The sequence below is a fragment of the Ranitomeya variabilis genome, chromosome 1, assembly GCF_051348905.1.
Source record: "Ranitomeya variabilis isolate aRanVar5 chromosome 1, aRanVar5.hap1, whole genome shotgun sequence".
NCBI lineage: Eukaryota > Metazoa > Chordata > Amphibia > Anura > Dendrobatidae > Ranitomeya > Ranitomeya variabilis.
This window is the reverse complement of record NC_135232.1, coordinates 870,242,867-870,264,030: the sequence shown is the minus strand read 5'-3', so window position 1 is coordinate 870,264,030 and position 21,164 is coordinate 870,242,867. Positions and strand designations below refer to the sequence as shown.

General features: G+C 53.7%; 1 protein-coding gene across 6 annotated transcripts in view; it reads left to right on the top strand.

The window, feature by feature from the left end:
- Positions 1 to 21,164, top strand: part of STPG2 (sperm tail PG-rich repeat containing 2) — a 1,269,209-nt gene that overhangs the window by 1,069,473 nt on the left and 178,572 nt on the right. The gene's annotated exons all lie outside the window — the stretch shown is intronic.

Genomic DNA, 21,164 nt, shown 5'->3' with positions numbered 1-21,164 from the left:
CAGCTGACGGTACTGGAACCCGGATGGGTAGCCGAAGGTCCAAGAGCCAATGGAACTACCGAGGACCAGCTGACGTTACTGGAACCCGGTTACTAAGCAGGAGGTACCCGTGCCTGAAAGCACTACCAAGGACCACCTGACGTTGGTGGAACTCGGATACCCAGAGGGAGGCACCTAAGCCAAAGGCTCTGCCCGGAACCAGCTGACGGTACTGGAACCAGGATGGGGAGCAGAAGGTACAAGAGCAAAAGACACTGCCGAGAACCAGCTGACGGTACTGGAACCCGGATGGGGACCTATTCAAGCTTGTCTTCCTAGGGCCCCAACTGGCGGTGTGTTAGAGCCCAGGGACAGCAGGAGGAGGAGCAGGGGGAGGGGAGTGTAGGCCGAAGCCTGCACAGGCAGCAGCTTTGGGTGTGTTGTGTCTGCGTGGCTTTTGCAGGACACGTTGCCGGCTACACAGCAGGGGAACAGCTGGCGGTGCTGGACCCCACTGACACATTGGCGAGGTGTTTGGCTCTGTGCAGCCAGCACTTCCGGACAGCAACTAGCGTTGTTGGAGCCCGGGCTCTGCAGGTGGAGCAGAGTGTAGGCCGAAGCCTAATTGAACCGATTTCAAAAGTCACCTTTAACCCCCCCTCAGGGGTTACAAAGTAGAAGAGCCACAGCTTATGCAGCAGCAGTGCTGCGCAAGTCAAAGGTTGCTCTTGTAATTTTTCTCCTTGCACACGCTGAATGGAACACGTATAACATTTAGCCCTTTATACAGTCAAACTGTGTTGGAGGCGCGAGTTCCCTTTGTAATGAGACGCAGCACAGATGTCAAGAATCCCACCTTGGTGCTGGGTGCAGCCTCCTGAGCGTTGTTATTTGCTGTACAGGAGTCTGCGCTGTCGTGTTATCCCCTGGCCTAGCGCTGTTAGCGCTGCCCATCTTCTGACCTCATTTAATGTTGGCTGGTGCGGTTCGCGATGCCCATGAATCACAGCCCCGCAGTGTATTGACATAGTTAAAACACTGCGGGGCTGGGATTCATGGCCTGGCGCAGTACATATGTTCGCCTCTCGCTTGGGTTCTTACACCTGCTTCAGACTATGTGGCGTCAGCTGATCCCTTATCGCATGCCACGGCCATGAAGCCGCACAGTCTGAAGAAGGCGGAAGGAGATGAGGGACAGGCGAACTGATGCACTGCTCATGCCCATCAAACACACCCTCGCAGTCCCAATAAATAAGACACCGAGGGGCGTTGTGTGGGTCAGGGCGGCCGCAGAGGCGCAGCCAGCCAAACAATGATGCCAGAAGACGGGCAGCGCTACCAAGGGGGTTGCAGCGTGTCATTACAAAGGAAAGTCACACCACCGGGACGGTTAAATGGTCACACAGAGGACACATTTCAGACGTGTTTTCAGTTCCACATGTGCGAGGAGAATACGTTTCTGAGCCACCTTGCACACATGCAGCATTACCGCTGTACAAGGTGGCTGGATAACGTAAAAACGCCTGGGGGAGGGGGGACAGGTTCCCTTCAATTTCAGTTCTTGTGTCTGCGTGGCTTTTGCAGGACACGTTGCCGGCTGCACAGCAGGGGAACAGCTGGCGGTGCTGGACCCCACTGACACATTGGCTGGTGTTTTTCTCTGTGCAGCTAGCACATCTGGGCCCCAACTGGCGGTGTGTTAGAGCCCAGGGACAGCAGGAGGAGGAGCAGGAGGAGGAGGAGCAGGGGGAGGGGAGTGTAGGCCGAAGCCTGCACAGGCGGCAGCTTTGGGTGTGTTGTGTCTGCGTGGCTTTTGCAGGACACGTTGCCGGCTACACAGCAGGGGAACAGCTGGCGGTGCTGGACCCCACTGACACATTGGCGAGGTGTTTGGCTCTGTGCAGCCAGCACTTCCGGACAGCAACTAGCGTTGTTGGAGCCCGGGCTCTGCAGGTGGAGCAGAGTGTAGGCCGAAGCCTAATTGAACCGATTTCAAAAGTCACCTTTAACCCCCCCTCAGGGGTTACAAAGTAGAAGAGCCACAGCTTATGCAGCAGCAGTGCTGCGCAAGTCAAAGGTTGCTCTTGTAATTTTTCTCCTTGCACACGCTGAATGGAACACGTATAACATTTAGCCCTTTATACAGTCAAACTGTGTTGGAGGCGCGAGTTCCCTTTGTAATGAGACGCAGCACAGATGTCAAGAATCCCACCTTGGTGCTGGGTGCAGCCTCCTGAGCGTTGTTATTTGCTGTACAGGAGTCTGAGCTGTCGTGTTATCCCCTGGCCTAGCGCTGTTAGCGCTGCCCATCTTCTGACCTCATTTAATGTTGGCTGGTGCGGTTCGCGATGCCCATGAATCACAGCCCCGCAGTGTATTGACATAGTTAAAACACTGCGGGGCTGGGATTCATGGCCTGGCGCAGTACATATGTTCGCCTCTCGCTTGGGTTCTTACACCTGCTTCAGACTATGTGGCGTCAGCTGATCCCTTATCGCATGCCACGGCCATGAAGCCGCACAGTCTGAAGAAGGCGGAAGGAGATGAGGGACAGGCGAACTGATGCACTGCTCATGCCCATCAAACACACCCTCGCAGTCCCAATAAATAAGACACCGAGGGGCGTTGTGTGGGTCAGGGCGGCCGCAGAGGCGCAGCCAGCCAAACAATGATGCCAGAAGACGGGCAGCGCTACCAAGGGGGTTGCAGCGTGTCATTACAAAGGAAAGTCACACCACCGGGACGGTTAAATGGTCACACAGAGGACACATTTCAGACGTGTTTTCAGTTCCACATGTGCGAGGAGAATACGTTTCTGAGCCACCTTGCACACATGCAGCATTACCGCTGTACAAGGTGGCTGGATAACGTAAAAACGCCTGGGGGAGGGGGGACAGGTTCCCTTCAATTTCAGTTCTTGTGTCTGCGTGGCTTTTGCAGGACACGTTGCCGGCTGCACAGCAGGGGAACAGCTGGCGGTGCTGGACCCCACTGACACATTGGCTGGTGTTTTTCTCTGTGCAGCTAGCACATCTGGGCCCCAACTGGCGGTGTGTTAGAGCCCAGGGACAGCAGGAGGAGGAGCAGGAGGAGGAGGAGCAGGGGGAGGGGAGTGTAGGCCGAAGCCTGCACAGGCGGCAGCTTTGGGTGTGTTGTGTCTGCGTGGCTTTTGCAGGACACGTTGCCGGCTACACAGCAGGGGAACAGCTGGCGGTGCTGGACCCCACTGACACATTGGCGAGGTGTTTGGCTCTGTGCAGCCAGCACTTCCGGACAGCAACTAGCGTTGTTGGAGCCCGGCCTCTGCAGGTGGAGCAGAGTGTAGGCCGAAGCCTAATTGAACCGATTTCAAAAGTCACCTTTAACCCCCCCTCAGGGGTTACAAAGTAGAAGAGCCACAGCTTATGCAGCAGCAGTGCTGCGCAAGTCAAAGGTTGCTCTTGTAATTTTTCTCCTTGCACACGCTGAATGGAACACGTATAACATTTAGCCCTTTATACAGTCAAACTGTGTTGGAGGCGCGAGTTCCCTTTGTAATGAGACGCAGCACAGATGTCAAGAATCCCACCTTGGTGCTGGGTGCAGCCTCCTGAGCGTTGTTATTTGCTGTACAGGAGTCTGCGCTGTCGTGTTATCCCCTGGCCTAGCGCTGTTAGCGCTGCCCATCTTCTGACCTCATTTAATGTTGGCTGGTGCGGTTCGCGATGCCCATGAATCACAGCCCCGCAGTGTATTGACATAGTTAAAACACTGCGGGGCTGGGATTCATGGCCTGGCGCAGTACATATGTTCGCCTCTCGCTTGGGTTCTTACACCTGCTTCAGACTATGTGGCGTCAGCTGATCCCTTATCGCATGCCACGGCCATGAAGCCGCACAGTCTGAAGAAGGCGGAAGGAGATGAGGGACAGGCGAACTGATGCACTGCTCATGCCCATCAAACACACCCTCGCAGTCCCAATAAATAAGACACCGAGGGGCGTTGTGTGGGTCAGGGCGGCCGCAGAGGCGCAGCCAGCCAAACAATGATGCCAGAAGACGGGCAGCGCTACCAAGGGGGTTGCAGCGTGTCATTACAAAGGAAAGTCACACCACCGGGACGGTTAAATGGTCACACAGAGGACACATTTCAGACGTGTTTTCAGTTCCACATGTGCGAGGAGAATACGTTTCTGAGCCACCTTGCACACATGCAGCATTACCGCTGTACAAGGTGGCTGGATAACGTAAAAACGCCTGGGGGAGGGGGGACAGGTTCCCTTCAATTTCAGTTCTTGTGTCTGCGTGGCTTTTGCAGGACACGTTGCCGGCTGCACAGCAGGGGAACAGCTGGCGGTGCTGGACCCCACTGACACATTGGCTGGTGTTTTTCTCTGTGCAGCTAGCACATCTGGGCCCCAACTGGCGGTGTGTTAGAGCCCAGGGACAGCAGGAGGAGGAGCAGGAGGAGGAGGAGCAGGGGGAGGGGAGTGTAGGCCGAAGCCTGCACAGGCGGCAGCTTTGGGTGTGTTGTGTCTGCGTGGCTTTTGCAGGACACGTTGCCGGCTACACAGCAGGGGAACAGCTGGCGGTGCTGGACCCCACTGACACATTGGCGAGGTGTTTGGCTCTGTGCAGCCAGCACTTCCGGACAGCAACTAGCGTTGTTGGAGCCCGGGCTCTGCAGGTGGAGCAGAGTGTAGGCCGAAGCCTAATTGAACTGATTTCAAAAGTCACCTTTAACCCCCCCTCAGGGGTTACAAAGTAGAAGAGCCACAGCTTATGCAGCAGCAGTGCTGCGCAAGTCAAAGGTTGCTCTTGTAATTTTTCTCCTTGCACACGCTGAATGGAACACGTATAACATTTAGCCCTTTATACAGTCAAACTGTGTTGGAGGCGCGAGTTCCCTTTGTAATGAGACGCAGCACAGATGTCAAGAATCCCACCTTGGTGCTGGGTGCAGCCTCCTGAGCGTTGTTATTTGCTGTACAGGAGTCTGCGCTGTCGTGTTATCCCCTGGCCTAGCGCTGTTAGCGCTGCCCATCTTCTGACCTCATTTAATGTTGGCTGGTGCGGTTCGCGATGCCCATGAATCACAGCCCCGCAGTGTATTGACATAGTTAAAACACTGCGGGGCTGGGATTCATGGCCTGGCGCAGTACATATGTTCGCCTCTCGCTTGGGTTCTTACACCTGCTTCAGACTATGTGGCGTCAGCTGATCCCTTATCGCATGCCACGGCCATGAAGCCGCACAGTCTGAAGAAGGCGGAAGGAGATGAGGGACAGGCGAACTGATGCACTGCTCATGCCCATCAAACACACCCTCGCAGTCCCAATAAATAAGACACCGAGGGGCGTTGTGTGGGTCAGGGCGGCCGCAGAGGCGCAGCCAGCCAAACAATGATGCCAGAAGACGGGCAGCGCTACCAAGGGGGTTGCAGCGTGTCATTACAAAGGAAAGTCACACCACCGGGACGGTTAAATGGTCACACAGAGGACACATTTCAGACGTGTTTTCAGTTCCACATGTGCGAGGAGAATACGTTTCTGAGCCACCTTGCACACATGCAGCATTACCGCTGTACAAGGTGGCTGGATAACGTAAAAACGCCTGGGGGAGGGGGGACAGGTTCCCTTCAATTTCAGTTCTTGTGTCTGCGTGGCTTTTGCAGGACACGTTGCCGGCTGCACAGCAGGGGAACAGCTGGCGGTGCTGGACCCCACTGACACATTGGCTGGTGTTTTTCTCTGTGCAGCTAGCACATCTGGGCCCCAACTGGCGGTGTGTTAGAGCCCAGGGACAGCAGGAGGAGGAGCAGGAGGAGGAGGAGCAGGGGGAGGGGAGTGTAGGCCGAAGCCTGCACAGGCGGCAGCTTTGGGTGTGTTGTGTCTGCGTGGCTTTTGCAGGACACGTTGCCGGCTACACAGCAGGGGAACAGCTGGCGGTGCTGGACCCCACTGACACATTGGCGAGGTGTTTGGCTCTGTGCAGCCAGCACTTCCGGACAGCAACTAGCGTTGTTGGAGCCCGGGCTCTGCAGGTGGAGCAGAGTGTAGGCCGAAGCCTAATTGAACCGATTTCAAAAGTCACCTTTAACCCCCCCTCAGGGGTTACAAAGTAGAAGAGCCACAGCTTATGCAGCAGCAGTGCTGCGCAAGTCAAAGGTTGCTCTTGTAATTTTTCTCCTTGCACACGCTGAATGGAACACGTATAACATTTAGCCCTTTATACAGTCAAACTGTGTTGGAGGCGCGAGTTCCCTTTGTAATGAGACGCAGCACAGATGTCAAGAATCCCACCTTGGTGCTGGGTGCAGCCTCCTGAGCGTTGTTATTTGCTGTACAGGAGTCTGCGCTGTCGTGTTATCCCCTGGCCTAGCGCTGTTAGCGCTGCCCATCTTCTGACCTCATTTAATGTTGGCTGGTGCGGTTCGCGATGCCCATGAATCACAGCCCCGCAGTGTATTGACATAGTTAAAACACTGCGGGGCTGGGATTCATGGCCTGGCGCAGTACATATGTTCGCCTCTCGCTTGGGTTCTTACACCTGCTTCAGACTATGTGGCGTCAGCTGATCCCTTATCGCATGCCACGGCCATGAAGCCGCACAGTCTGAAGAAGGCGGAAGGAGATGAGGGACAGGCGAACTGATGCACTGCTCATGCCCATCAAACACACCCTCGCAGTCCCAATAAATAAGACACCGAGGGGCGTTGTGTGGGTCAGGGCGGCCGCAGAGGCGCAGCCAGCCAAACAATGATGCCAGAAGACGGGCAGCGCTACCAAGGGGGTTGCAGCGTGTCATTACAAAGGAAAGTCACACCACCGGGACGGTTAAATGGTCACACAGAGGACACATTTCAGACGTGTTTTCAGTTCCACATGTGCGAGGAGAATACGTTTCTGAGCCACCTTGCACACATGCAGCATTACCGCTGTACAAGGTGGCTGGATAACGTAAAAACGCCTGGGGGAGGGGGGACAGGTTCCCTTCAATTTCAGTTCTTGTGTCTGCGTGGCTTTTGCAGGACACGTTGCCGGCTGCACAGCAGGGGAACAGCTGGCGGTGCTGGACCCCACTGACACATTGGCTGGTGTTTTTCTCTGTGCAGCTAGCACATCTGGGCCCCAACTGGCGGTGTGTTAGAGCCCAGGGTCAGCAGGAGGAGGAGGAGCAGGAGCAGGGGGAGGGGAGTGTAGGCCGAAGCCTGCACTGGCGGCAGCTTTGGGTCTGTTGTGTCTGCGTGGCGGTCGCATGACACGATGCCGGCTGCACAGCAGGGGAACAGCTGGCGGTGCTGAACCCCACTGACACATTGGCGAGGTGTTTTTCTCTGTGCAGCTAGCAGTACCGGGCCCCAACTGGCGGTGTTGGAGCCCAGGGTCAGCAGGAGGAGCAGGGGGAGGGGAGTGTAGGCCGAAGCCTGCACTCGAGCAAGTTGAAAGGAAACCTTTAACCCCCCCCCAGGCGTTTGTAGCTGAAAGAGCCATTGTGTACAGCACTAATGCTGGAAAAGGTAAACTTAGCTCTTTTAATTATGGTCCTTGCAGATGCTGAACCTAACACTTATGAAATGTGTCCCCTCACAGCGTTAAACCGTCCGGTAGGTGGAACTTTCCTTTGTCGTGTGACGCAGCACAGCCATCATTTTTACCCCCTTGGCGCCGTGCGCCGCCTCCTCAGCGTTGTTTGAATCTGTCCCGGAGCCTGCGCTGTTAGGTTAGCCCTTGGCCATGCACACATTTTGCGCTGCCCGTCTTCTGACATCATTTGGTGTCAGGCTGGCTGCGCCTGTGCGGGTGCGCTGGCCGAGATCCCGCCTCGCAGTGTCGTCTAATGTAATCCCACCGCGGGCCTGTGATCCGTGCCCGTGTGCAGTGCATATCCTCTCCTCTCACTCCCCTCCCTACGGCTTTTTCAGACTGTGCGGTGTCACGGCCGTGGCATGCTATTAGGGACCAGCTGACATCGCACAGTCTGAAGAAGCCGTAGGGAGGGGAGTGAGAGGAGAGGATATGCACTGCGCACGGGCACGGATCACAGGCCCGCGGTGGGATTACATTAGACGACACTGCGAGGCGGGATCTCGGCCAGCGCACCCGCACAGGCGCAGCCAGCCTGACACCAAATGATGTCAGAAGACGGGCACCGCAACATGTGTGCATGGCCAAGGGCTAACCTAACAGCGCAGGCTCCGGGACAGATTAAAACAACGCTGAGGAGGCGGCGCACGGCGCCAAGGGGGTAAAAATGATGGCTGTGCTGCGTCACACGACAAAGGAAAGTTCCACCTACCGGACGGTTTAACGCTGTGTGGGGACACATTTCATAAGTGTTTGGTTCAGCATGTGCAAGGAGCATCACGAAAAGAGGCACTTTTTCCCTTTGCATCATTACTGCTGCACAAGGTGGCTCCTTCAGTAACAAACGCCTGGGGGGGGGGGGGTCAGGTTCCCTTACATTTAACTTGTTGTGCCTGCGTGGCGGTCGCAGTACACGTTGCCGTATACACAGCAGGGGAACAGCTGGCGGTGCTGAACCCCACTAACACATTGGCGAGGTGTTTGGCTCTGTGCGTACAGCATTTCTGGACGGCAACTAGCGGTGTTGGAGCCCAGGGACAGGTGGAGGAGGAGGAGGTTGGAGGAGGTTGGAGGAGGTAGGAGGGATTGCCACACACACAGCAGGGGAACAGCTGACGTTACTGAACCCCAATAACAGAGGAGGGACTGTTGACTGTGCGTACAGCACTTCTGGACGGCAACTGGCGGTGTTGGAGCCCAGGGACAGGTGGAGGAGGAGGAGGTTGGAGGAGGTTGGAGGAGGTAGGAGGGATTGCCACACACACAGCAGGGGAACAGCTGACGTTACTGAACCCCAATAACAGAGGAGGGACTGTTGACTGTGCGTACAGCACTTCTGGACGGCAACTGGCGGTGTTGGAGCCCAGGGACAGGTGGAGGAGGAGGAGGTTGGAGGAGGTTGGAGGAGGTAGGAGGGATTGCCACACACACAGCAGGGGAACAGCTGACGTTACTGAACCCCAATAACAGAGGAGGGACTGTTGACTGTGCGTACAGCACTTCTGGACGGCAACTGGCGGTGTTGGAGCCCAGGGACAGGTGGAGGAGGAGGAGGTTGGAGGAGGTTGGAGGGGGTAGGAGGGATTGCCACACACACAGCAGGGGAACAGCTGACGTTACTGAACCCCAATAACAGAGGAGGGACTGTTGACTGTGCGTACAGCACTTCTGGACGGCAACTGGCGGTGTTGGAGCCCAGGGACAGGTGGAGGAGGAGGAGGTTGGAGGAGGTTGGAGGAGGTAGGAGGGATTGCCACACACACAGCAGGGGAACAGCTGACGTTACTGAACCCCAATAACAGAGGAGGGACTGTTGACTGTGCGTACAGCACTTCTGGACGGCAACTGGCGGTGTTGGAGCCCAGGGACAGGTGGAGGAGGAGGAGGTTGGAGGAGGTTGGAGGAGGTAGGAGGGATTGCCACACACACAGCAGGGGAACAGCTGACGTTACTGAACCCCAATAACAGAGGAGGTACTGTTGACTGTGCGTACAGCACTTCTGGACGGCAACTGGCGGTGTTGGAGCCCAGGGACAGGTGGAGGAGGAGGAGGTTGGAGGAGGTTGGAGGGGGTAGGAGGGATTGCCACACACACAGCAGGGGAACAGCTGACGTTACTGAACCCCAATAACAGAGGAGGGACTGTTGACTGTGCGTACAGCACTTCTGGACGGCAACTGGCGGTGTTGGAGCCCAGGGACAGGTGGAGGAGGAGGAGGTTGGAGGAGGTTGGAGGGGGTAGGAGGGATTGCCACACACACAGCAGGGGAACAGCTGACGTTACTGAACCCCAATAACAGAGGAGGGACTGTTGACTGTGCGTACAGCACTTCTGGACGGCAACTGGCGGTGTTGGAGCCCAGGGACAGGTGGAGGAGGAGGAGGTTGGAGGAGGTTGGAGGAGGTAGGAGGGATTGCCACACACACAGCAGGGGAACAGCTGACGTTACTGAACCCCAATAACAGAGGAGGTACTGTTGACTGTGCGTACAGCACTTCTGGACGGCAACTGGCGGTGTTGGAGCCCAGGGACAGGTGGAGGAGGAGGAGGTTGGAGGAGGTTGGAGGAGGTAGGAGGGATTGCCACACACACAGCAGGGGAACAGCTGACGTTACTGAACCCCAATAACAGAGGAGGGACTGTTGACTGTGCGTACAGCACTTCTGGACGGCAACTGGCGGTGTTGGAGCCCAGGGACAGGTGGAGGAGGAGGAGGTTGGAGGAGGTTGGAGGAGGTAGGAGGGATTGCCACACACACAGCAGGGGAACAGCTGACGTTACTGAACCCCAATAACAGAGGAGGGACTGTTGACTGTGCGTACAGCACTTCTGGACGGCAACTGGCGGTGTTGGAGCCCAGGGACAGGTGGAGGAGGAGGAGGTTGGAGGAGGTTGGAGGGGGTAGGAGGGATTGCCACACACACAGCAGGGGAACAGCTGACGTTACTGAACCCCAATAACAGAGGAGGGACTGTTGACTGTGCGTACAGCACTTCTGGACGGCAACTGGCGGTGTTGGAGCCCAGGGACAGGTGGAGGAGGAGGAGGTTGGAGGAGGTTGGAGGGGGTAGGAGGGATTGCCACACACACAGCAGGGGAACAGCTGACGTTACTGAACCCCAATAACAGAGGAGGGACTGTTGACTGTGCGTACAGCACTTCTGGACGGCAACTGGCGGTGTTGGAGCCCAGGGACAGGTGGAGGAGGAGGAGGTTGGAGGAGGTTGGAGGAGGTAGGAGGGATTGCCACACACACAGCAGGGGAACAGCTGACGTTACTGAACCCCAATAACAGAGGAGGTACTGTTGACTGTGCGTACAGCACTTCTGGACGGCAACTGGCGGTGTTGGAGCCCAGGGACAGGTGGAGGAGGAGGAGGTTGGAGGAGGTTGGAGGAGGTAGGAGGGATTGCCACACACACAGCAGGGGAACAGCTGACGTTACTGAACCCCAATAACAGAGGAGGGACTGTTGACTGTGCGTACAGCACTTCTGGACGGCAACTGGCGGTGTTGGAGCCCAGGGACAGGTGGAGGAGGAGGAGGTTGGAGGAGGTTGGAGGAGGTAGGAGGGATTGCCACACACACAGCAGGGGAACAGCTGACGTTACTGAACCCCAATAACAGAGGAGGGACTGTTGACTGTGCGTACAGCACTTCTGGACGGCAACTGGCGGTGTTGGAGCCCAGGGACAGGTGGAGGAGGAGGAGGTTGGAGGAGGTTGGAGGAGGTAGGAGGGATTGCCACACACACAGCAGGGGAACAGCTGACGTTACTGAACCCCAATAACAGAGGAGGGACTGTTGACTGTGCGTACAGCACTTCTGGACGGCAACTGGCGGTGTTGGAGCCCAGGGACAGGTGGAGGAGGAGGAGGTTGGAGGAGGTTGGAGGAGGTAGGAGGGATTGCCACACACACAGCAGGGGAACAGCTGACGTTACTGAACCCCAATAACAGAGGAGGGACTGTTGACTGTGCGTACAGCACTTCTGGACGGCAACTGGCGGTGTTGGAGCCCAGGGACAGGTGGAGGAGGAGGAGGTTGGAGGAGGTTGGAGGGGGTAGGAGGGATTGCCACACACACAGCAGGGGAACAGCTGACGTTACTGAACCCCAATAACAGAGGAGGGACTGTTGACTGTGCGTACAGCACTTCTGGACGGCAACTGGCGGTGTTGGAGCCCAGGGACAGGTGGAGGAGGAGGAGGTTGGAGGAGGTTGGAGGGGGTAGGAGGGATTGCCACACACACAGCAGGGGAACAGCTGACGTTACTGAACCCCAATAACAGAGGAGGGACTGTTGACTGTGCGTACAGCACTTCTGGACGGCAACTGGCGGTGTTGGAGCCCAGGGACAGGTGGAGGAGGAGGAGGTTGGAGGAGGTTGGAGGAGGTAGGAGGGATTGCCACACACACAGCAGGGGAACAGCTGACGTTACTGAACCCCAATAACAGAGGAGGTACTGTTGACTGTGCGTACAGCACTTCTGGACGGCAACTGGCGGTGTTGGAGCCCAGGGACAGGTGGAGGAGGAGGAGGTTGGAGGAGGTTGGAGGAGGTAGGAGGGATTGCCACACACACAGCAGGGGAACAGCTGACGTTACTGAACCCCAATAACAGAGGAGGGACTGTTGACTGTGCGTACAGCACTTCTGGACGGCAACTGGCGGTGTTGGAGCCCAGGGACAGGTGGAGGAGGAGGAGGTTGGAGGAGGTTGGAGGAGGTAGGAGGGATTGCCACACACACAGCAGGGGAACAGCTGACGTTACTGAACCCCAATAACAGAGGAGGGACTGTTGACTGTGCGTACAGCACTTCTGGACGGCAACTGGCGGTGTTGGAGCCCAGGGACAGGTGGAGGAGGATGAGGTTGGAGGAGGTTGGAGGGGGTAGGAGGGATTGCCACACACACAGCAGGGGAACAGCTGACGTTACTGAACCCCAATAACAGAGGAGGGACTGTTGACTGTGCGTACAGCACTTCTGGACGGCAACTGGCGGTGTTGGAGCCCAGGGACAGGTGGAGGAGGAGGAGGTTGGAGGAGGTTGGAGGAGGTAGGAGGGATTGCCACACACACAGCAGGGGAACAGCTGACGTTACTGAACCCCAATAACAGAGGAGCGACTGTTGACTGTGCGTACAGCACTTCTGGACGGCAACTAGCGGTGTTGGAGCCCAGGGGCAGGTGGAAAAGCAGAGGAACACAATGTAGGCCGAAGCCTGAGAAAGTCGAAAGGGAACCTTTAACCCCCCCCCCCAAGGCGTTTGTAGCTGAAAGAGCCAGCTTGTGCAGCACAAAAGATGCAAAAGGAAAAGGTGGCTCTTTTCATCATGCTCCTTGCAAACACAGAACTAAACACTTTTAAAATGTGTCCCCTGAAGCCGTGAAACCGTCCCGGAGGTGGGACTTTCCTTCGTAATATGACGCAGCACAGCCATCATTACAACCCCCCCGCCGCCGTGCCCCGGCTCCTCAGCGTTGTTTGATTCCGTCCCGGAGCCTGCGCTGTTATGTTATCCCGTGGCCAGGCACACTTAGCGCTGCCCATCTTCTGACATCATTTGGTGTCAGGCTGGCTGCACCTGTGCGGCCGCGCTGGCCGAGAGCCCGCCTCGCAGTGTCTTCTGATGTAATCCCACTGGGGGCCTGGGATCCATGGCCATGCGCAGTGCATATCCTCGCCTCTCACTCCCCTCCCTACGGCTTCTTTTTCAGACTGTGCGGTGTCACGGCCGTGGCATGCTATTAGGGACCAGCTGACACCGAACAGTCTGAAGAAGCCATAGGGAGATGAGTGAGAGGTGGAGGTTCAGATATGCACTGCGCATGTCCATAGATCCCAGGCCCCCAGTGGGATTAAATCAGAAGACACTGCGAGGCGGGCTCTCGGCCAGCGTGGCCGCACAGGCGCAGCCAGCCTGACACCAAATGATGCCAGAAGACGGGCAGCGCTAAGTGTGCCTGGCCACGGGATAACATAACAGCGCAGGCTCCGGGACGGAATCAAACAACGCTGAGGAGCCGGGGCGCGGCGCCGGGGGGGTAGGAATGACGGCTGTGCTGCGTCATATTACGAAGGAAAGTCCCACCTCCGGGACGGTTTTACGGTATCAGTGGACACATTTTATAAGTGTTAAGTTTTGCGTGTGCAAGGAGCAAAACCAAAATAGCTACCTTTTTCCTTGTGCAGCATTACTGCTGCACAAGGTGGCTCTTTCAGTAACAAACGCCTTGGGGGGGGGGGGACAGATTCCCTTACATTTCAGTTGTTGTGTCAGCGTGGCGGTCGCATGACACATTGCCGGCTACACAGCTGGGGATCAGCTGACGTTACTGAAACCCAATAACACTGGGTCGTATGTTTTGACTGTGCAGACGGCACATCTGAGCCTCAACTGGCGGTGTTGGAGCCCAGGAATTTAAGTTCAGGTGGTAGAAAGATGAACACAACAGGAGACCTGGATAACGTATACAGTGACCTAATTATTTAATCAGGAGGAGGAGTGGCAAATTCCTGCGAGATCTAGGCCTTGTTCATTTTCAGGAAAGTAAGCCGGTCAACGTTATCGGAGGATAGTCGCATGCGACGGTCAGTTAGTACACCACCTGCAGCACTAAAGACACGTTCCGATAATACACTGGCCGCAGGGCAAGACAGCACCTCCAATGCATACTGGCTTAGCTCTGGCCATGTATCCAGCTTTGAGACCCAAAACTTGAAAGGGGAAGAGCCGTCTGGGAGTACAGCAAGAGGGCAAGACATGTAGTCTGTCACCATCTGACGGAACCGTTGCCTCCTGCTGACTGGAGCCGTCTGTGATGGTGTAGACTTTTGTGGCGGGCACAGAAAACTGTGCCACAGTTCGGCCATACTGGTCTTGCCTTGGGCAGAGGCACTGCTTCTGCTCCCTCTTTGTGCAGAGCCTCCACCACTGCCTGGACGCACTGAGCTGCTTTGGAATGCACTAGCAGCACTTCTCTCAGTTGGAATGGAGAAGATGATGGAACTGACCAGTGTGTCTTGGTACTCCCGCATTTTTCGCTCCCGGTTCAACGGTGTGATGAGGCTTTCTACGTTGTCCCGGTAGCGAGGATCGAGGAGGGTGAACACCCAATAATCAGACATGTTGAGAATGTGGTCGATGCGGCGGTCGTTTCTCAGGCACTGCAGCATGTAATCCACCATGTGCTGCAGACTGCCAACTGCCCAAGAAACGCTGTCCCCAGCTGGAGGCGTGATCTCTGCCCGCTCGTCATCACCCCACCCTCGCTGTACACACTGAGTACTGGACAATTCGGGAACTCCCTCCTCTGGACAGATGTCTTCCTCCTCCATTGACTCCTCCTCATCCTCCTCACAAACTGTCCCCTGCCTACGCGTTTGTGAGGAACCACGTGGCGCTGACTGTCCAGAAGATGATGGAAGTGGTGAATCCTCATCCTCCACCTCTTCCACAACATCATCCCTTAGCGCTTGCAGTGATTTTTCAAGCAGGCAGATAAGGGGGACAGTCATGCTGACTAGTGCATCATCTGCACTCGCCATCCGCGTGGAATAATCAAAGGGACGCAAAACCTGGCAGACATCCTTCATAGTGGCCCACTCTGTGGTTGTGAAGTCTGTACGGCGCTGACTGCGACTTTTTTGCGCCTGATACAGCTGGTACTCCATTACAGCTTGCTGCTGCTCACACAACCGCTCCAACATATGTAACGTGGAATTCCACCTGGTAGGTAGGTCACATATGATGCGATGTTCCGGCAGGCGGTGTCGGCGCTGCAGAGCCGCAATGCGCGCTTTTGCCGTGCTGGAACGCCGCAAGTGAGCACACTCTAGGCGGACCTTGTGCAGCAGTGCATCAAGATCCGGATAGTCCCTCAAAAAACTCTGCACGACCAAATTGAGCACATGTGCCAGACATGGGATGTGAGTGAGGTTGCCGAGGCCCAGGGCTGCCACCAGATTTCGGCCATTATCACACACTACCATGCCTGGCTGGAGATTCGCTGGCTCAAACCACACATCGCTCTCCTGCTTGATGGCATTCCAGAGCTCCTGCGCTGTGTGGCTACGATTCCCCAAAAAAATTAATTTCAAGACGGCCTGTTGACGTTTGGCCACGGCTGTGCTCATGTCGGTCGTAACAGGTACACGTTCATCACGGGTCCATGTGGAGGTGGACTGTGACGGCTCCTGCAGCGATGATTCTGAGGAACTGGTGTAAGAGGAGGAGTCAATGCGTACAGAATGGATTCCTGCAATCCTTGGAGTGGGCAGGACACGTCCTGCGCCACTCGCACGGTCTGTACCCGGCTCAACGACATTAACCCAATGGGCAGTGAGGGAAAGGTATCGCCCCTGTCCATGTTGACTGGTCCACGCATCGGTGGTGAGGTGGACCTTGCTACTGACGGCGTTCAGTAGCGCGTGTTTTATGTGTCCCTCCACATGCTTGTGCAGGGCAGGGACGGCTTGCCTGCTGAAGTAAAAGTGGCTGGGCACACTGTACTGTGGGACTGCCAATGACATCAAGTCACGGAAGCTGTCAGTCTCCACCAGCCTGAATGACAGCATTTCCAGTGACAGAAGTTTGGCAATGCCTGCAGTCAGAGCCTGTGCTCGTGGGTGGTTTGACGAGAAAGGCCGCCTTTTCTCCCATGCCTGTACTACCGATGGCTGTAGACTGGGCTGGGAGTGTGTGGTTGACTGGGAAAGTGGTGCTGCGGGTGGAATGACAGCGGGTCTCTGGACAACAGGGCCAGAGGTTCTTCCACGGCGATCCTGGGAGGAAGCCGAACCAGCTGCGTGTGAGCTAGAGGAAGAGGCAACACGAGCTGAAGAGGTGGTAGCTGCCGCTGTTGGTTGGCCTAGCTCTTCAGTGTGTTTGTCTAACTCCGCCGGGTGCCTGTTGCGCACATGTTTCCACATGTTGGAGGTATTGAGGTTGGCGACTTTTTGACCTCTTTTGATTTTTTGATGACACACCTTGCATCTGACATAGCAAATGTCATCTGCAACTGTGTCAAAAAAGGACCAGGCACTGCAAGTCTTGGGAGCCCCCCTTTTGACTTTTGGAAGAGACATGCTCCTTACGGGTGCCAAAGCGGAGGCTGCAGGATCCGCAGTCTTCCCCCTCCCTCTCCCTCTTTGGGCCGTACGGGGAATCTCTTCCTCAGAGCTGCTCCCACCACCTTCCTGTCCCTGACGCCAAGATGGGTCAAGGACCTCATCATCTACACTACCCTCTGCCCCCAACTGCTCCTCCTGGGTAGTCTCAGCAGCAGAGCACGCACCAGTAAGTGGCACCTGAGTGTCATCATCAGCTGATGCGGCCTGCGAGGTGGTGACCGGAGCCACTGGCCCACCCGCCTCTTCAGAGGAAGACAGAAAAAGCTGTTGGGCATCACTGCACCCTGCCTCTTCTTCCATTTCTCCAATGCTGCTTGGCTGGCCCCCTGTTTCCAAGCCAAGAGATGATTCAGAGAACAGAAGTAGAGACTGCTCCTGTCCTGGGATCTCTGTCTGCCTGGGCAATTTTGCAGGTGGTGAAGAGACAGATGGCTGCTCTCCAGTGCTCTGTGTCTGAGAGGATGTGGCACTAATGGAAGTTGATGCATTAGCTGCCATCCATCCCACAACGGCTTCAATTTGGTCTTCACGCAGCAGCGGTGTACGGCGCTCGGCGACAAAGCTGCGCATGAACGACTGTTCCCTTGTGAAAGTGGGTGCTGATGACTCACCGGTGCCTGCAGCAGGCACAGAATCCCCACGTCCCCTCCCTGCTCCGCGCCCACGCCCACGCCCACGTGCCTTACTCACTGCCTTCTTCATCTTGGTTGACTGATAAAGATAAGCAGAAAAGTACTAACGGCTTTGTGTGCTTATTCCTGAGCAACTCCTCCTAACAGGTATAAGACACACTAATTTTCTTAAGTGTGGACTAGACTTGAATATGAGCTAATGTGGCCTACACAAATGTAAAGTGGTGTGTAACTGGTGTGTTTGGTGAACTTTATTATTTATTTATTTTTTTGGGGCTGAACTGACAACGGATAGAGCTGCAATCACACGGAGACCGTGCAGACAGCCGTAAACGGCGCTGCAAGGCCCAAAAACCCTCCTCTACTTTATCCTATGTAGTGTTTTTCCACAAATTAGCTGGAGACGGGTGGAAAGACACTAATAGGATTTTTTAAAATAAATTAGCAGCAGACTACACTACTTTGAAAAAAAAGAAAATTGATTTGGCGGTATGACGCAGTGAAAAACCCTGAGCTGCAGACAACCAGGCTACGGCTGCTCACAGACTACAGGGCGAGCTGCAGTCACACGGAGACCGTGCAGACAGCCGTAAACGGCGCTGCAAGGCCCAAAAACCCTCCTCTACTTTATCCTATGTAGTGTTTTTCCACAAATTAGCTGGAGACGGGTGGAAAGACACTAATAGGATTTTTTAAAATAAATTAGCAGCAGACTACACTACTTTGAAAAAAAAGAAAATTGATTTGGCGGTATGACGCAGTGAAAAACCCTGAGCTGGAGACAACCAGGCTATAGCTGCTCACAGATTACAGGGCGAGCTGCAGTCACACGGAGACCGTGCAGACAGCCGTAAACGGCGCTGCAAGGCCCAAAAACCCTCCTCTACTTTATCCTATGTAGTGTTTTTCCACAAATTAGCTGGAGACGGGTGGAAAGACACTAATAGGAATTTTTGGAAAAAATGTGCAGCAGCCTGCACTACTTCAAAAAAAAAAAAAAAAAGGACAGTATGAGGCAATGAACCACCCTCCCTGAACTGAATACAACCAGCTATGGATGGCCTATGTGGCTGCACTCAGACTAGAGAGTGGGCTGCACTCACACACACACACACAGAGAGACCTTGCAGATCGCTGTGAAAACAGCGCTACAAGGCAAAAGGAAGGTGAATAGTAGGTGAACACAGCGGTTGCTAAATTAGCCTTTGGAAAGCACAAAGAAGCAAATCGCTATCTCTAAACTGTCCCTCAGTCAGCAAACAGCGTCCTGTCACTAACTGAATTCACAGCAGAGTGATCGCAAAATGGCGCCAGCGACTTTTAAACTGCATCATGACATCATTTCAGCAGCCAATCACAGCCTTGCCAGTAGTTTCATGCCCTCCATGCTAAACAGGATGTGCCCACACTTGGAATCTTTCTCATTGGCTGAATTTCTGAATTTTGAATCATTGAACTTCCGATTCCGGTATCCGATACGCGCCAAGTATCGGAATCCCGGTATCGGAATTCCGATACCGCTAGTATCGGCCGATACCCGATACTTGCGGTATCGGAATGCTCAACACTAGTGGCCAGCATTCATGAATTTATCACCTATCTTCAGAACTGTACTTCACTACAAATTGTGAGGACAGGCTGTACACATAGCTAATCCAAGTGCTATCGATCTAGAACCAGTGTTAATGTAAAACTAGCCAAACTTTATGAGGAAAATGTATTGTCAATACATAGAAACTAGCTTGAAAATGAATGTACGTTATAGCACAGCATACCGTGTGTAGGCAGAAGCAAGTGGCAGTATGCTAGCATGATAGCTGAGACTAATTTACTGTAGGGAAAAAAGCCTAATTATTTATGACTGACATGTAAAAAGAGTCAGCTCAATAAAGCAATGAAGTAAGTGGTCTATAGCTGTCAGAGATATAAAGGATCATAGCATAAACTAGACAGTACAGCTAATATAGTGCTGTGAGGATCTTAATATAAACATTGCTTGCAGATTAGAGGTCAGAACAATTTCACTAGTAGCACACGGTGCCCAGATTATAAAGGTACACATGAAAATGATTATAATAAGGTTTGTCAGTTTTAGATCTTGATAAGTTAATGTGTACCGCTTACATTGCAGCAGGAAGAGAAAACGCACCCCATATATATATATATATATATATATATATATATACATATATATATATATAGTATAAGGCGTCCATATATACTTGTTAGACTGCCAAGTTTTTGTCTTGTAAAAAAATTATACTGTGAGTATTAATTAAAATTTTTTTGGTCAACTTTAATGTCACCTAAAATCTTTAAAAAAAATGTAAAATATGCCCCTAAACTAATACTTTGTTGAACTAACCTTTGAAATTATGAGAACATTCAGTCTTTTTGGGAAGGACTCTATTAGTATGGCACATCTAGAATTGGCAATGTTTGCCCACTCTTCCTTCTAGTAGTAATAATACTAATCTTTATTTATATAGCGCCAACATATTCTGCAGCGCTTTACAGTTAAACAGTTTCAAACACAACAGTCATAAGTAACAGCATTAACAATAATATAATGATTAAAGCAAAATAAAACAACCCTGCTCGTGAGAGCTTACAATCTACAATGAGGTGGGGGAGATACAAAGTACAGGTTTGTATTTACAATGATGGTCCAGCCATCTTCACGGGGTGGGGGATAGGTGGAGATAGTGAATGGGCTACACACACTTACACATAAAATGACTTTGATTAGGGAACGTTATAGGCCACTCTGAACAAATATGTTTTGAGGGAGCGCCTAAAACTGTGCAAGTTGTGGTTGGTCCTAATTTCTTGGGGAAGAGCATTCCAGAGGATTGGCACAATACGGGATAAGTCTTGGAGTCGGGAGTGGGAGTTACAGATTAGTGCAGAGGTTAGTCAAAAGTCGCTTGCAGAGCGCAGCGATCGGCTAGGCCGATAGACAGAAATGAGGGAGGAGATGTAAGGGGGTGCCGAAGGGGGTGCCGCACTGTCGAGAGCTTTGTGGGTGAGAACAAATACTTTGAAATGGATCCTATAATGAATGGCGAAGAGCGGATGCATCCGAGTACCGATTAGCCAGATGGATGACCCTGGCTGCTGCATTAAGGATGAACTGGAGAGGGGAAAGTCGAGCAAGGGGGAGGCCAATTAATAGAGCATTACAGTAGTCCTGGTGAGAGTGGATCAGGGTGACAGTGAGGGTTTTTGTTGTTTCCATGGTGAGAAAAGGGCAGATTCTAGAGATGTTCTTTAGGTATAAGTGGCAAGAGCGGGCAAGATATTGTATATGGGAGGTGAAGGAGAGATTGGTGTCAAACATATTAGAAAATATGTAAAGTGTGCAGTAAGAGACAGGGAAGTGGAAGTGCTGATGATGGTGCATGCAAACACCAAGGACGTGGGGCAGGTGTGATTGTACCTATTGCTGGAGCACATGGGACACCACTTCTGAAGTCACACTAGTGCAAACAGGTGGTCGGTTTGATAGTAGATAATTCTTCCAGCATGCTTGCCAGCACCACCCAGTTCTTCCCCACGTTCCAGTCTCACAGCCAGGAGTCTGGATCACTTAATCCTCACCATGATCCTCCTTCCTCTCACCATGTCAAGTCCAGAAGACCAGTGATCTCACAATAAAACACTTTGAGGAGCTCTTTACACCATCATTTCTTGATTGTGGCCTCTCACCCTGCATGTTCTAAGAGGGACAGGAGGACATTCTGTTTAGCAATGCACAAAACTTTGAACAGTCATGGTCACAAGAAAATGACAATGGGGAATGGCAAATTTTGCCTAAGGAGGTAGATGATGAAAAGACACAGTTGTCGATAA